The 17,227-nt window shown below is 37.7% G+C and overlaps 1 protein-coding gene across 3 annotated transcripts in view; it reads left to right on the forward strand.

Moving 5' to 3' along the window:
• Positions 1-262: 262 nt before the first annotated feature.
• The window catches only part of LOC127626831 (protein FAM214B-like), a 35,235-nt gene continuing 18,270 nt past the window's right edge, over positions 263-17,227 (forward strand). For 2 of the 3 annotated variants that reach the window (XM_052102902.1, XM_052102921.1), the window contains exons 1-2: positions 263-607; positions 12,961-13,116. The gene's annotated coding sequence lies outside the window, so the exon portion shown is untranslated. Of the gene's footprint in view, positions 608-12,491; positions 12,572-12,960; positions 13,117-17,227 lie in introns of those variants that run through there. The other variant, XM_052102912.1, reaches the window with a different exon arrangement.

Raw genomic sequence — 17,227 nt, forward strand, 5'->3', positions numbered from 1 at the left:
AGAGGAGTAAAAGGGACAAATAGCACGTGTACTTGGGCGTGGCTTGATAAGACGTTGCCCGCTACAGAACCAATGAGAGTGCGATTATGCTAATATATTCAAATATAACATAGATACAGAAATTCAATTGGTTTGTGGAAGAGAAAGCGACCAATCGCTTAAATTACAGCCCTTCAGCTGTTCGAAAGTCCCTCCCCCTAGTTATTTTTTTTTTTTAGCAAATCCCGGAAGTATTGTTTTAAAGCGACAGGATCATTTTATGGGCGAGGGGTTTGGACAGACAGCCAAGCAGAAAATAGAAAAAGGCCCATTGGCAGAGGTGGCTATAGGACGTGGAAGGAAAAGAAAGACCATCAAAATAGCTTTGTCGGCATTTGGAAAGCAGAATCACACAGCTAGCAATTTATATGCTCATAGGCCAAATATATGTTGGTTACATAGTGGGATTTCAACGCAGATAGTTTGTCGTCGATTAGACAGAAGATACGGAGCTTCTGCCAGCTGTCTAAAATAAGATTAAACTCTTTCTCCAGATAGGATGGCAATGTTAGTTTGCTGACTGCTACAGTCCTTGTCATTGCCGTCGTTCCTGTCGTTGCTGCTGTGGGTGAGTAACGACTCCAATTCTCTTTGTGCTGCCATCCTTCTTTAGATCGCTCTCATTTCAATATATATATATATATATATATATATATATATATATATATATATATATATATATATATATATATATGTATATATATGTATATAGGACCAGATATAATCTTGATAGGATGATTTCTTCATATTGAAGTTACAGTACTGTTTGCTGTCGCACTGATCAATCATGAATATACCTTAAACCGTTTTCATTTAAATCTATGCTTAAATTATTACATGACTCCTCAGTCTGGTATAATGATTAACTGTGATATTTTCTCCCATTGTACTTGAAACGTTCTCACGTGTGTTTAATAATGGTATTTTAATCACAGCGTTATAATGAGTATGCACACACAATGCATACAGGAGCTGCTGGATGTGCATGCGCAGGGGGGCGTTTCTGCTTTGTCTGATTCATGTTATTTCGTCCACTGAAGGCAACTTTCGTAAGTGCACACGCATTCCGACCTCAGTCTCTGTCCCTTCCCCTCCCTCTCTTTCTTTTGAACCTTTTATTACATTTTGATTTAGTAGATTCTATGCACTTAAAGTGAGAATGATTGTATTTCTATAATGCAATACCCCGTCACCTCCAGCCAAGGCCCATGTGAATCCAGCCTGGCTTTTTATTTTATAGAGCTGTCTGTATGCTTTTTATGATAGACTACAATTTGTGTACCCCCTGAATGCCTTATTATACATGAATATTATCAATAATACCCATATTTTTATGCAAGATTCACCATCAGAGTTTAGGGAGTGGATGGGTGTGTAAACAGGTTGCAGAATATGTAAGAGGCATCCATCCTGCTCATTACCAATGCCAGACAGTACGTCAAGGGAAAGGCACAATGGAGAGCAGCAGAGCAAATTCCATTGTTCCCAGAAAAATTAACAGAGGATCAACATAGACCCTGAAGAATATGTTGTTTTCCTGTAATAGGCACAAATGTCCCTAAAGAGCTGCAGATAGAACCTGCCCTTTACAGCCGACCAGAAGTCCTTTTAAAAGACTTCGATCTGTTCCTTAATACCCTTGCTGTTTGACCTCTTTCAGTGTGGCCATCAACAGAAGCATGCATGTATTACATTATTGGGTTAGATGAAAAAATGCATGGAAGGGATTGCTTCAAATCAGAGAATAAGCATGTCAGGCTGATGTAGGAAGCAAATGTGTGTTGAAGATGGTTATTCAGTGTGAGGTGGCTGGCTTCTCATTAAGGCATGAAGCGACTCTTTTTGCTATCGATACATATGCATTGAATGAGGGGTTTCAATCGAACATCCCCCTAAACACAATGTACTCTTTTACTGTCCTGATGAGATCGTGATGAGAATTGTACTAGTCCATTGCCATTGTCCTCTTAACATATATCCTTACCTGTTACTCAGATTCTGTGTTTGTTAAAGACTAGTCTTGTTATTGTGTTTGGGCTTTGTGAATTAAGTTGATCGACCCTTGTTCCTGTTTGGGGTATTCTGACGATAATTTGTTGTATGTGCAAAAGCAAGTATTTTATTTTATTTTTTTAAATCCCTAAGTGTTAAACTCCGGCGCATAAGTGACGATTTTCACTTTACCAATGACAAAACCGGCAAGGAAATACTATAGAAAAATACTATAGACTTAGCCACATCTAGGATGTCTGTGACACTACAACTCCCACAGTGCATTGTGTAACTGTCGCTTGCGTGTGACGTCACATGAATGTTCAGTGTCGCGTCAGAGGTGAATTAGTTCACCAACCAAGCGGGAACTTCAACGCCTTCCTTTAGTGAATACAGAGAGTTGTCTGTGAGAATACAATCACCATCGGGGAGAGGCTGATTGTGGCGTTGTCAGCGGGATGAAGAATGGGAAAAGCGGGGAGGCACAACTGCTCTGGGAATGGAACAGTGAGGCATGATTGGGGGGATAGCGAGGGATGTATGGGGGTAGGAAGTGAAGAAGAAAATGGTGGATCTTATAGGGAAAGTTGGAAAGAGGTTATAAGAATACAATGGAAAGAATGGAAGGATAGAAGTGGTTAAGAAGAACCAGATGAACTGAGTGAGAAAAACATAATGTTTGGTGATCAATTTGGGGCAAGTAAAATTAATCCATTAAAATTGGCAAAGATGATTGATAAATCTGTTGGAAATAGATTTTGCAGAAGTACTATCCGATGGAAATTTGTTAGTGGGATGTCACAAAGAAGAACAGGCAAATAAAGCTCTTAAACTTAAGGAAATCACCGGAATTAAAGTGGTTAGCACAAACAACGTAGGAGAAAAAGGTAGAAACGGGACAAAGGGGTGTTATACCTGGGGTACCAGACCATACCACTTAACATAGACATGAATGAAATTAAAAGTAACATAAAGGGAGGAATAATATTGAATGTGCGAAGAATGAAATCAAATGTGGAAGGAATTAGGGGAGAAAATGAAACATGATAAAGATAGAATTTCAAGGGGAAGAAATGCCAAAAAAAAGTGATATTAGGGTTGATGGGTTATACTGTAAGAGAATATACACCAGGGCCAGTGAGATGTTTCAATTGCCAAAAGTTTGGACATGTTGCCTCAAGGTGTAGAAAAGAACATAGATGTGCACACTGTGGAGGAAATCATGAATATGATTAATGTGGTGAGGGAGTGCAACCAAAGTGTTGTAACTGTGGAGAGGCCCACAATGCTGCATATAGAGGATGTGAAGTAGTGAAATGGGAAATAGAGATACAGAAAAGGAGAGGAGAGAAGAAAATGACATGTGCTGAGGCTGCAAAACAGATTAGAGGACAAGACATAGGTCATAATGTACAAACATGGGAACAGATGGGAGGAAACAATAAAGTAACAAGGGAAAATATAAGAATTGAAAAGAGAATGTTGGTAACATTTATTGCTGGAGTTATAAACAGTACAGCCTGGACTGAGTCTAAAATGCAAAAATACTGTTGATAGCAGCAATATATGACCTAGAAATGGAACAGTTAACATGGGAAGAAGTAAGAGATGAACTCCAGATAAGCCAATACTCGTACATCACCAGGGAAGGATCAAATAGGGTACTTAATGCTGAGACATCTTAAGGATGGGGCAATGAGAAAACTGTTGACATTATACAGTATACAAGAAGCAGTAATAAAGGTAGAAAAATGGGCATATGAATGGGGATTTAAATTCTCAGAATAAAAAGTCGTTTTCACAAGGAAAATAATTCTCACCGAAAGTAACCTGAAAGTGTATGAAAGAACAGTGGGCGGGGTGAAAGTATTTAGATTCTTGGAATCTTATTTGACCCAAAATTAACATGGGCAGATCATATAAATACTGTAAAATTGTTGGAAAATGTCAGAAAATATAAACATCATAAGGAGTTTAAGTGGAGTGGAATGGGAGGCAAACGTCTCATTTAAAACTATACAGGTGCATCTAAAAAAAAAATTCATATTGTGAAAAGTTTTTTGTCTGTAATTTAATAAAAAAAAGTGGAATTTTCATATATTCTAGATTCATTTCACATAAAGTGAAATTTTTCTAGCCTTTTTTGTTGTAATCTTGATGATTACGGCTTCTAGCTCATGGAAATCAAAAATCCAGTATCTCAAAATATTAGAATAGAGTAGTTATAATACAGAAATTTCGACCTTCTGCACATTTATTTAAAATCATTGTGTAATGCACACACAGAATGACTGTTAAAGCAAATGTTGTCAAATGGAACAATACTGATTGTATCTTACTGCCATGTACATTTACTTGTATTATACATTTGGTCAAAACCCTGCTTGTTATGAATTGTATGTACAAGGTCTAAAAGCTCCAAGAGTCTATATAATGTAAACAATATTACACAAATATCAAACACCAATGCAAGTGAAAACACTGGAGACCAGAAACCAAAAACAGACATGATCAGGAAAGAGGTGGATGGCTCTTTTGATGGGGTACAATTCCAATAACCTGGGACAATATTTTGATTTTGATGCATTTTTGTTCATGTTTCTGTGTATGCAACATTTTTTTTAGCCTTTAGATGAGCAGCTTGGACCTGGGCTTCTTTAAACAGCCATAGATCCAAAACTAAATGGGTTATATAGCAGACAGCTCAACTCTCATGAATTTGTACAGAACCATGGTACGCTCAAAGCTGGACTATGGAAGTATCATTTATGGATCAGCTAGGAAGTCATATATATAACATTTAGACACTGTACACCACCAAGGTATACGACTAGCTTTGGGAGCCTAAAGAACATCACTAATCCAAAGTCTCTATGCAGAAGCCAATGAACCTTCCTTGGAAATCAGACGCCTAAAGTTGGCCTTACAATATGCAACCAAACTTAAAACAAATATAGAAAACCCAGTCTATTCAGCATTTTTCCCAGCATTTATTAAAAAACACGTTTCATTCGTCCATTTGACCTACATATAAAAACCCATCTGGAGAATCTGAAAGTGTATCTAAACAGTTTGGAACAGACACATTTCTGAAAAAGTCCTCCATGGGATCTCAAAAATCCTAAAATACATCTGGATTTAACAAGAAACCAAAAATCCAAAATGCATCCGAATGATTTCCATCAACAATTTCTGGACATAAGAGCAGTATACCCACAACATATCCCAATATACACAGATGGATCTAAATCTGGAAATAAAGTGGCAGCAGCTTTTGCAACAAACCAACTGTGACAGTGTATCTGCATCCCTGACCAAAGTTCAGTCTTCACTGCAGAGGCAAACGCTCTACTACTGTCTCTGAAGTTTATTGAGACTACTCCACAAAAACCTTTTTTAATAATAACAAACTCAAAATCATGTCTTTGGAAGCTACTAAAACTGATCACCCAACAATCGTGATGATTTTAATCAAACTGTCATCTCTTGAAGCAAAGAGTTTTAATATTATTTTCTGCTGGGTACCTGGACACTCGGGAATCTCCAGAAATGAACAAGCAGACAGAGCTGCCAGAGAAGCACTATCTACCGAACCAGTAAAATGCCCTGTACCTCATGGGATCAGTGTTTAAACAACAAATTACATTAAATAAATCTTGTTGTTGGAACAAGATATGTGTTCCCTTTTAATAATCGCTGGGTTCAAAGTTTTACTATCAGGAGAAAATTCACCAAAGTGCTCATCTTGTCAGAACCCACAATCCATTAAACATATTTTACTGGAGTGTCATACTTCTACACATCTGAGGAACCTGTATTATTCAGTTGATACTTTTGATAAGGTTTTTAACCATTGAATCCAAATGTAGTTTTAAGGTTTTTAGTAAAAATGAATCTTAAACACCTTTTTAACTCTATTTTAAATAACTAAACGTGGTTCCTGCCATGAATATAGCCACAGAAGCTGGCATGGTGTGAAAAAAAATGAAAGAAAGAAAGAAAAGTTAAACAGCCATATAGCTGCCATGGTTGGTTAACTGTAATAGCCAAACCCACACAACCATCACTAGAGCTATTTATCTAAAACCTGCCTCACATTTTAGCCCTCCCCTGATCTGTGATCAGCTTTGTGCTTTCTCTATGAGGTGCTTAGATAAGGATTTCAACAACAGAGGCTCATACCAGATCAGTATCACAGATTTAAGTTTGTGGGTGTGCATTTGTGTATTTGTGCAAGCGTGTGTACTCGTATGATATCAACAATGCCAGTGTGAGAACAAGATCCTAACCTGCTAAGCTGTTTATCATTTATTTAAACAAGACAGCCTCTCAAACAAACTGAATTAGAAGTGGTTCAGTGGTAGCAATGCTAAAATAAATCTAATGTATACTAACCCCAAACAAAATGTCATTAAAGTACATAAAATTTAGCTCTTGGTCTTGTTATTCTAGATTTTTTAGAAGTCCTGCTGTATTGTCTTGCAGACTACAGGCTAATTATAGCAATGCCTAAGATGTATGCTCTATTTTCTTTATGGCAATGTAGCCTACTTTGCTTCTGTTGGGCTAATTGTAGGTTAGCTTGATTTTTTTGTGGATTGTGCGTGCCCTTGTACTAGATTAACAAACTATTTCTTTTTCTGCCTCAATCAACTTCTTGAAAATCCATATTTCTCTCTTGCTGTCTTTCATTTTACCCTTGCTCTCAAATCCACCTTGTTTTTCTCATCTATTCCTGTTCTCTTTAAGTCCTTACACTGTTACAGTGAAGCAAATTTGTCACCAAGCAGCCCCACATTGAAGTGTATGTTACCAAGGACATGTTATTTGCTGTCCTCATTCATCAGTGTCAGGTGATAATCTCTACAGAAGGGCTAACTTTAATATCTAGCTAGTCTAACCTATGCATTTTTTATTGTGGCAATGTCGATCACAGTTTAACAGATCTTCCACAATTGATTTATAGAGTCTCAGTTTGTTTCAGTGCTGTTTATTAGTTAGTTTTATTTGTGTATGTGTGTGTATATGTGTATATGTAGTATATATATATATATATATATATATATATATATATATATATATATATAAATAAAACGTACATTCATTGGCATATGGTTTGTTTTAAAGAAGCATATCTGCCTGACACGCACTCACATCATAAATATACATTCAGAGGTAAAGATTGCTGTTCCATTGCTCAAAATAGCTTTGCTTTCTGTGAATAGGGCACAGTTTCTTCTGGAACATTCTTCTTTTTTTAGAGCAGATTCACTTGCTTACTGTAGCCTGATTTCTCTTTTTACACACTCTCTTTGCACGAGAGATGACATCAAAAGATAGAATAATGAAGTGAGAAAGTATAAAGTGTCAAAGGTTTGACTAGCAGAAATCACATCCTCTGTATTTACATCAGTGTAGCCCAGCAGTACAGAGAGCACAGGATTGAGCCTTTTGTGTGTTTTCACTTGGCTCATTGAAGTGGAAAACAGGAAGTTGAGCAGCTGACTATAACAGCGTCAGTCTGGTGGCTCCAAAATGGCTCCAAATAGCATCACAGTTGAAGCTGGCAAGAATATACATTGACAACCACTATGTTAATTAAATGCATACTTGCCATACTGTTGACAAGTTGCTATCATTAAGGATGTGGCAGAAAGAAGTTAAAATAATTAGTCGTGCTTGGATAGACAAACATCACAATTACTATTGCTCATTCTTAGGTTAAGGGATCTAAAAATCGAGAGTTTTGGCAAACTTGCAGCAAAATGTATATTTATTATTTTCACATCCAAATGAGCTTTGCAGCAAACTCTTCAATGTCGCCAAAGATTTGCTGCAGGTTCCCCGCTACCGGTGAAGAGCTGCAAACTTCTGGCAAATATTTGCGGCTCATTTGCATGTGAAAATAACGAGTAGGAAATTTGCGCAAATTTGTCAGAACTATATATTTGTTTTTAAGGGATACTGCTAATCCTGAGTATTAAACACTGGCATGTAACTCAAATTTTACTATTTGGTGCTATGAAAGGCTGATTTACACTTGTTAAAGTCAGTTGACCAGACTTCATTTATTTAAAAATGATGATGAAATGTTCTGACGTTTGTGTTCTGTGAAAGTGTTCGTTTGGTGATATTTCTCCTGCTATTGTGCACATCTATGAAATTCTTGATTTAGGAGCCCTTACAAAAAACCTAAACTTGCTGCAAATTTACAGCAAATTTGCCACTTGTTATTTTCACATGCAAATGAGTTTTGATTCGCCACAAATGTTTGCCAGAGGTTTGCAGCTCTTAGCTTGTAGTGGTGAACCATGGAGAGTTTGTTTGAGTGTGGTTTGAACGTAAAAATCTTTATTTACATATTTTCCTCATCAAACTAATTTAAAAATGATGCAGCACACAGTATAAATGCATGCTTCATTCATTTGGGGTGCATTAGTTCGTTCAGGAGAAAAAAAGTTTGATTCTTACGGTGTATAAATATGTAAGAAATATTCCAGGTTCAATAGAAGTTTAGCTTAATTGACACCATTTGTGGTATAATGTTGATTACCACAAAAATTATAAATTTTCTTTCTTTTCTTTTTTTAAAGCAAAAAGCGAGGTAACAATGGGGCACTTACAATGGAAGTGAATGTGGTAAATTTCTTGGAGGGTTTAAAGGCAGAAATCTGAAGCTTATAATTTAATAAAAGCATTTACATTGATTCTTCTTGCATATTACTTGAGCTGTTAAGTTGATTTAAATAATAATTTTTACAGTTGTTTTAAAGTTTTTTGGCTTGTTTACAATACATGTTGGCTTTAAACAGAAAATGTTATTAAGCAGTTTTATCACAATTAAAATCATGTTAACGTGCATATTGTTTATATATTGTGGCTATACTTTTGACATAGTGAGTATTTTAATGTTAACGGATTGGCCCCTTCACTTCCATTGTAAATGCCTCACTGTAACCCAGATTTTTGCTTTGTTTATAGAAAAGGAGGGGCAAGTCAAAATTAAGTTTTGGGGTACTCAATATTATGACACTAATGCTGTTGATTTAGCTTAACAGGTCTTGAACCTGGAATATTCCTTTATGGCAAATTGTGCAACTTGTTGAGGAGGGGTGTGCTATGAATTTTCTAAGCTATTTTTGACCATTACTTTTTGCCTGGTTGATGATAAATTGGGCAAAAAAATCTGTTGGCTTCCTTTGAAGAAAGGACCTGTACCATATCTAGGAACTAGGGTAGGCCTTTTTGACTTGGGATAGTAAGTAACCAACTAGCAACCACCCAAAAAATAACAACAACAGCATTTTGACTCAGTATCTACTACTTAGAACATCTTAGCAACCACATTGCTACATCCAGGCAACCACCCTTAATATTCTAGCATCATGGCAATAAGTTATATAGAGATCCATCACTGCTACTATTTTCTTCAGAAACATGTCAATTGTTTCTCAAATGTTCTTCAGAAAAAAGTGGTTCTCTGTGTAAAATTCAATGGAGAAATAATTTAATGCAACAGTTTGAGATTGACTTAAATGTGGCATGGCAAGTATGGAGGAGGGGATGGGTCATGTAGCTGTGAGATTTAACAGTCTTTCATAGAGGGAGTTGCATGACTCCATGCGAGGGTCGGACGAGTGAACTGTGAGCTCTGCACACTTTGCTAGTTATTGTTATTGGATGCATTAAGTTACTTTATAGACACACGTAAGTGGCGGTACAAACAAATGTATTAATTTCAGATTAAAAATGGCAGGGTTGCCCTCTTTCCCCACTGCTGTTCTATCTTACCGTGGCGGGAGGCGTGGCCTCTTTCCCCATTATTGTTGCCGTGTAATCTTTTGCTTTATGCTGATGTTATTTTATTATTCCTCTCCGACCCCACTAGATCTATGCCATGCCTCCACAGAATTATAAATTCCTTTCTTAGTTCTCAGGATACTCAGGAGTCAATTGGTGTAAATCCGAAGCTTTGGCTCTGACAGCATACTGCCCAGTAACTGCTTTTCATCCGGGTGCTTTTCAGTGGCCCAAACAGGGCATTAAGTATTTGGGCATTTTATTCCCAGCAAATTTGTGTGATTTTAGTTAGTTAATTTTGACCACTTAATAAAAAAGGTTTTAGAGCGATGTGGGCTTCATTACATTTATCTGTAATTGTATTCCAAAATGTAACTACCTGTTACAATCTCTCCCTGTAGATGTCCCCCTCTCTTATTTCAAGCAATTTGATAGCATAGCGAAGTCCTTCATTTGGAATGGTAAGCATCCCAGATAACATTTCATTAAATTACATAGGCCAATTAACAAAGGTGGGCAAGGCCTACCCAAGATTTTGTTTTATTATTATGCATTTGGTCTCAGATATTTGGCTCATTGGTCACTTCCACCTGAGAGAGCCCCTCCCTGGTTTTGTATAGATAAGAAAGTTCTGGCCCCAATTTTGCCATTGCATTTACACCACCCTAAAGCAGCAGATACTCTGGGAGTGGTGATTACTGCTTTTGGAAAAGGTCATCAGGCATCAGTGTATTACTCCCTGCTAATTCAGAGTCTGGGGGACGGAGCTTCAACTTCTCTTAAGAGATTATGGGAGAGATATCTAAACTTGGTATTGAGGAGGGAGTGTGGGCTTGGCAATTGTGAGGGTTAAGTATTGATTCTGTTTGTATATGTTTTGCTTTTCATTGTTTAATTGATGGATCAATAAAAAATGTTAATCACAAAAAGTCTCTCATAGAACAGTAAATCCACCCCAGCTACAGCCTAGAATATCTGCTGGGGGAAGGGTTCAAAGGAGATTAAAACTTGTTTTTCAGTTGCAGCAGAGAGCACTGTAACCATCTACTTCAGTGTTTTGCCCGCAGTTTTGACAAAATCTATGATTGATTGTCACCAACTCTCTGTTTGTGTCTTTTGTGCACTTTTGTATTTGTTTATTGCTTTGCTTCACTCACCAGCAGAGGACTGGCTCACATCTCAAGCCATGCCCCTAAGCACTTCTTATATGGGCACAGAGCACTTAAAGGAGAAGTAGCTGAATGTCTCTGAAAGGAATGTTTTCATTTTAAGCCAGTCTAAACACCACACCCAATGGAATACATCAGAACTTTACCCTCTGCCTGGCTTAGCACCTCAAAACATTTCATGTGATTAACCCTTCAACTTGAAGCGAACGAAAATTTGTGTTTATTATTACCACAGTCTATCTTTTTACACCCACATAAGGAAACCCTCATACATTCTCAACATAAGCTCTCCGCATACTCCTCTCCTCCCCCTCTACCTTTACCTCGCTGTGTCTAAAGAGATGAAATTAATCTTTGTGTACATGTGCGCCTGTACATGTGCAAATGGTTTCATTTAAGTGCATTTAAGTTACTGCTCCTTATTTGGAAGATGCTGCATGCAATTGAGAGAGCTTGTGCCACATGGATGCCTGTCTGCAGACATGCACTTTACAAACATACCCAACAGAAGTCTCTGTTTCTGTAAAAGCACTGATAACATGCTTTCAAGTCGTAACTTATCCGCTCAGCTGTGCACTTCCTTTTTTGCTTTTTTTTTTATTGGTCTTTTCCTTATTTTTGTTAAATGTATTTGAGTAAAGGATATGATTGTGCACAAGTATGAACACACACAGAACTGTGTGTGCACGTGTGTGCGTGTGTGAGTGCATGTGTGTGCACGGGCAGGTTTGGGTGGTTTACGAGGACATTTCTTTTGGTTACAAATTGGTAATTACAAGAGTATTATGCTATAAATGTGGTTTATGGCACATTTCTAGTGTCCCCATAATTCAAATCGCTTAAAAAAACAATGTTTTTATGCATTATATTAGATAATATTGGCATTTTTAAATTAAAGAGGGCACAAGCAAAAAATTCACAGTAAAATGTTTGTAGGTTTTAAATTATAAAATAATAGATAACCTTTTTTTTTTTTTTTTTTTAGACCTTTGATACAAGTTGCCATTTAATTGCAAAAATGGCTTGGAAAAGTGAGGTTAGTTGATCATTATTTGTTTGCTGATGCCACTTGGTTTTTTGTTATGTAATGCAAAGACATGAATGCCTTTTTAAGTGTGGCTGAAGAGTCCAGATACTCTTTGGTGCCACTGCATTTCACAAAAGTAAAGTGTTTTCTGGCATATTTGCCTCCAAAGTAACACGTTCTGCTTGCACTGGAATGCCTCTTTTAGACAGAGAGGTACACATGTATAAAAGCTGTCATTGGCACCAACACACACAATAACTCATTAAAGTTCTATGAGAGAATACACTGCCTCTGCAGAACAGGTGGGTGGGACATTTTATATTTCTCTTTACCTTTACACCTATCAGGACAGCCTCTGTGGCATCTGATCCCCCTCCGACTGGCCAATCAGAGGCATACTCACCCCCCCCCTCCATCACACACACACACACACACACTTACATGAGCTGTGTGCTGACTGAGCAAGCGAGCACGCCTTCTCTAACCAGCTGAGAGGAAGTAGGCTGAATAGGCAAAGCAGAGGAGAGAGAAAGAGCGAGAGAGTGTAAGTGGTGAGAATTATAGCAAGAAAGAAGGGAGGGGGACTTAAGATGGTATACCAAAGCTGCTTTCATTGTGTTGAAATTGTTTGAAGGGGAAAAGAGATGAGTGTGAGATGGTGGGGGGAGCTTGAAGCAAAGAGAATGGGAGTTACAGAGTTTATATGAATGTGCCAAAGGGAGCCTGAGAGAGAGAGAGAGAGAGAGAGAGAGGTTTTGTGTGTGAGTTATTGAAGGGGGGGCAGGTATGGTGGAGAGAGAGATTCACAGTTGGGCATATAAGAATAGCAGGGGAGAGAGAGCACATAAACAAAGATTTGGCTTTTTAGAGTGCTTGAGCAAGAAACCTGGATTAAACTTAAATAAGCCTTGTGTATCTCTCACTTGCTCTCAGGGGAGGAACAGAAAGAAAGGGCCTGTGCTCCCTCATTCCATGCAAGTAACCTTTCAACTCCTCGCAGTCTCGAAACAAAAACAACCAAGTCTGGAGAGCACCGACAAAGAGGACGGAGAAGCAGGCGAGGAGGAAAGAGCAAGAGTTCTTAGAAAGGTAAGCCAAGAAGTTTGTAGTGTGTGTTTATGGTCAGTGGCTGCAGCGTCTTACAGTGTGACATGCTGTGCTTCATCTAAAATTACTTTAAGCCACATATTTTCTCATTCTTGTGTAACTATTAGCCTTTACATTCAGTTTTATGATTTCATAATTATTGAGAAACTACACTGAACATTTGTACTTTTAAATTCTTGAATGAATGTATTGGACTATTTCAAAGTGTGGATTTTTATGTTACAATACTTTCTCCAGTCCCAGCTTAATATGCAGAGACCACTATAAGCAAGCCTTTCGTAGGTTTATTCCCCCAAAAAGTGTAAGCACTGTGGCTTTGTTGCACTTTTTAACAATGCTCCGTTTGAGCATCCCTACCAGCATGACACTGCAGAATTGGCTCAACCACTAGCATCTGTCATATTTGTTTGACCAATGGAAGACAAGATAATTGTTTGGGGAAACCTGTTTGAATACAGTCATTATGTTTGCGATTCCATTTGGTGATGGAACAGAAATTTGCCTTATACTGATCACTTACTTTATTAGGAACACCTGTACACCACCTTATTAAAGCGATTATCTAATCAGCAAATCATGTGGCGGTAATGCAATGCGTAAAATCATGCAGATATGGGTAAGGTGCATCAGTTAATATTCACATCAACCATCAGAATGGGGGAAAATGTGATCTCAGTGATTACGACCATGGCATGATTGTTGGTGTCAGATGGGCTGGTTTGAGTATTTCTGTAACTCCTCCTGGGATTTTCATGCACAACACTCAAAGAACATCCAGTGAGCGGCAGTTCTGCAAATGAAAAATCTTGTTGATGAGAGAGGTCAACAGAGAATGGCCAGACTGGTTTGATCAGACAGAAAGGCTTCGGTAACTCAGATAACGGCTCTGTACAATTGCATTTAGCAGAATAGCATCTCAGAATGCACAACACATCAAACCTTGAGGCGGATGAGCTACAACAGGAGACCACGTCAGGCACTTTAAATAGGACAATAGTGTTCCTAATAATGTGCTCCGTGAGTATACAGTTGAAGTCAGAAGTTTAAATGCACTTGGGTTGAAGTCATTAAAACTCTTTTAACCACACCTCAGATTTCATATTAGCAAACTATAGATTTGGCAAGTCTTTTAAGACATCTACTTTGTGCATAACACAAGTCATTTTTCCAAAAATTGTTTACAGACAGATTGTTTCACTTTTAATTGACTATAGCACAATTCTATTAGGTCAGAAGTTTACATAAATTTAGTTAACTGTGCTTTAAGCAGCTTGGAAAATTCCAGAAAATTATGTGAAGCCTTTAGACAATTAGTCAATTAGCTTCTGATAGGAGGTGAACTGAATCAGAGGTGTACCAATGGATGTATTTTAAGGCTTACCTTCAAACTCTGTGCCTCTTTGCTTGACATCATGGGAAAATCGAAAGAAATCATCCAAGATATCAGAAAAAAATTGTGGACCTCCGCAAGTCTGGTTCATAATTTGGAGCAATTTCCAAATGCCTGAAGGTACAACGTTCATCTGTACAAACAATAGTATGCAAGTAGAAACACTATGGGACCACACAGCCATCATACAGCTTAGGAAGGAGACTCATTCTTTCTCCTAGAGATGAAGGTAGTTTGGTGCAAAAAGTGCAAATCGATCCCAGAGCAACAGCAAAGGACCTTGTAAAGCCAGACTACAGTTTGCAAGTGCACATGGGGACAAAGATCTTACTTTTTGGAGAAATGTCCAATGAAACAAAAAATGAACAGTTTGGCCATAACAGGCATCATTATGTTTGGAGGAAAAAGGGTGAGGCTTGCAAGCTGAATAACACCATCCCAACCTTGAAGCATGGGGGTGGAAACATTATGTCATGGTGGAGCTTTGCTGTAGGAAGGACTGGTGCGCTTCACAAAATAGATGGCATCATGAGGAAGGAGAATTATGTAGATATATTGAAGCAACATCTCAAGACATCAGTCAGGAAGTTAAAGCTTGGCCACAAATGGTCTTCCAAATGGACAATGACCCCAAGCATACCTCCAAAGTTGTGGCAAAATGGCTTAAGGACAACAAAGTCAAGGTATTGGAGTGGCCATCACAAAATCCTGACCTCAATCCAAATTTGTGGGCAGAACTGAAAAACCATGTGCGAGCAAGGAGGTCTACAATCCTGACACGGTTACACCAGTTCTGTCTGGAGGAATGGGCCAAAATTCCAGCAACTTATTGTGAGAAGCTTGTGGAAGGCTACCCAAAATGTTTGACCCCAGTTAAACAATTTAAAGGCAATGCTACCAAATACTAACAAAGTGTATGTAAACTTCTGACCCACTGGGAATGTGGTGAAAGAAATAAAAGCTGAAAGAAATAATTATATCTACTATTATTCTGACATTTCACATTCTTAAAATAAATTAGTGATCCTAACTGACCTAAGACTGGGAATGTTTTCAATGATTAAATGTCTGTTTAAATGTATTTGGCTAAGGTGTATGTACATTTCTGACTTCAACTGTTTATTCATCTAGATCTTAACCTTTAAATCTTTATTTTGAAAGTGTATGTGTTATTTGTCAACTACCCCATATGAGCGTCAGCCAAAAACATAGTTGCACAGAAAACGTTTGTAAAGAACAGCTGTCTCAAGCATTCTCTCTTTCTCTAGCTTGTGTCGTTGCTGTCAAGGCAGGAATGAATCAATGACATCATGATCCTTGTCGTGTCTAGAGATAATATTTCAACTGACAGGATTTTAGCTTCGATACACTTAGTCAAAGTTGTGCTTGTGAGTGTTAGGTGTTTGTTCTTGCTGTAGTTTGTAATGACATTGTAACTTCCTATGTTGTAAAAGCCAGGTATTTTTGCAAAACCCTCAAGGGATGTACACATAACTAGTGTACAATAGTTTGTCTATACTGACACCCATGAAATGTTATTTCTCAATGGCTTGCTCTCTCTCACACACACTTATAATCAGTTCATTGTCCCTAGTGTTTATGTAACTACACCTACCTGTTGAAATACATGTACCTATAATATGGGCATGTTTTATGATGTCACATGGATCAAGTGATAGAAGTGACACCTTTAGCTCCATCTAAGCTTGACTGAATGAAGCATTGTTTTGTAGTGAGAACACTTCTTTCTTAAAGCCGAAGTGTGTGCTTTTTACACCACTACGTAATTGCATCTATAATTATATATTTTTTAATGCAGGTTACCTGAACACTCCCCCCAGTCTGCGACTGGCCATCTTAACAGATAGTCATGCCATTGGTTGTGCCAATGCATAATGAGCTGGTATGGGAGAAAGTATTTTAACATTAAAAACGTTATACACCTTTAAACTCATGGTAAAATGCTAAATAAGTTGCCTCTTGCACTTCTTTCCTGGTAAACGTTACTAATTGAGGTCAGTTTTTAGTATCCTAATGTTTAAAAAAAACATTAAAATAAAAAAACAGATTATTTGTAACATAGTTTTTGTAGCACCTCAGGAAATCAATGTGCATACTATCCGTATTTTTTTATTTTATTTTTTTGTCCATCTACTGTATTTGTATTGCTTACTGTGGATATTCTTGTTTTTTTAAGAGCTTTCTTTCTTGGAAACAATCTTAAAGGAAAAGTTCTGTCTTTCTGACTTGGTCTAACATTCAAGATGTGGATGTAGATATATTTACATAATAAATCATAAGATAGCATTGTTAACTTGATCAAAAAGATTTATTTACTGTTATATCTGTTATATTTCATCTGCAACACATTGAATGATAAATGATATCAGCTTGGCTTGCATTAATTTCACATTACTACGAATTATACTGTAAAGCATCAGCGAATCCCCACACGAAAAACCTACATTTACATTTACATTTATGCATTTGGCAGACGCTTTTATCCAAAGCGACTTACAGTGCACTTATTACAGGGACAATCCCCCGGAGCAACCTGGAGTTAAGTGCCTTGCTCAAGGACACAGTGGTGGTGGCTGTGGGGATCGAAACAGCAACCTTCTGATTAACAGTTAACAGTTAGTGGGTGCTTTAGCCCACTACGCCACCACCACTCCAAACCTGTGACAGATTTTCAATGACACG

The sequence above is a fragment of the Xyrauchen texanus genome, chromosome 3 (genome assembly GCF_025860055.1).
Source record: "Xyrauchen texanus isolate HMW12.3.18 chromosome 3, RBS_HiC_50CHRs, whole genome shotgun sequence".
NCBI classification, from domain to species: Eukaryota; Metazoa; Chordata; class Actinopteri; order Cypriniformes; family Catostomidae; genus Xyrauchen; species Xyrauchen texanus.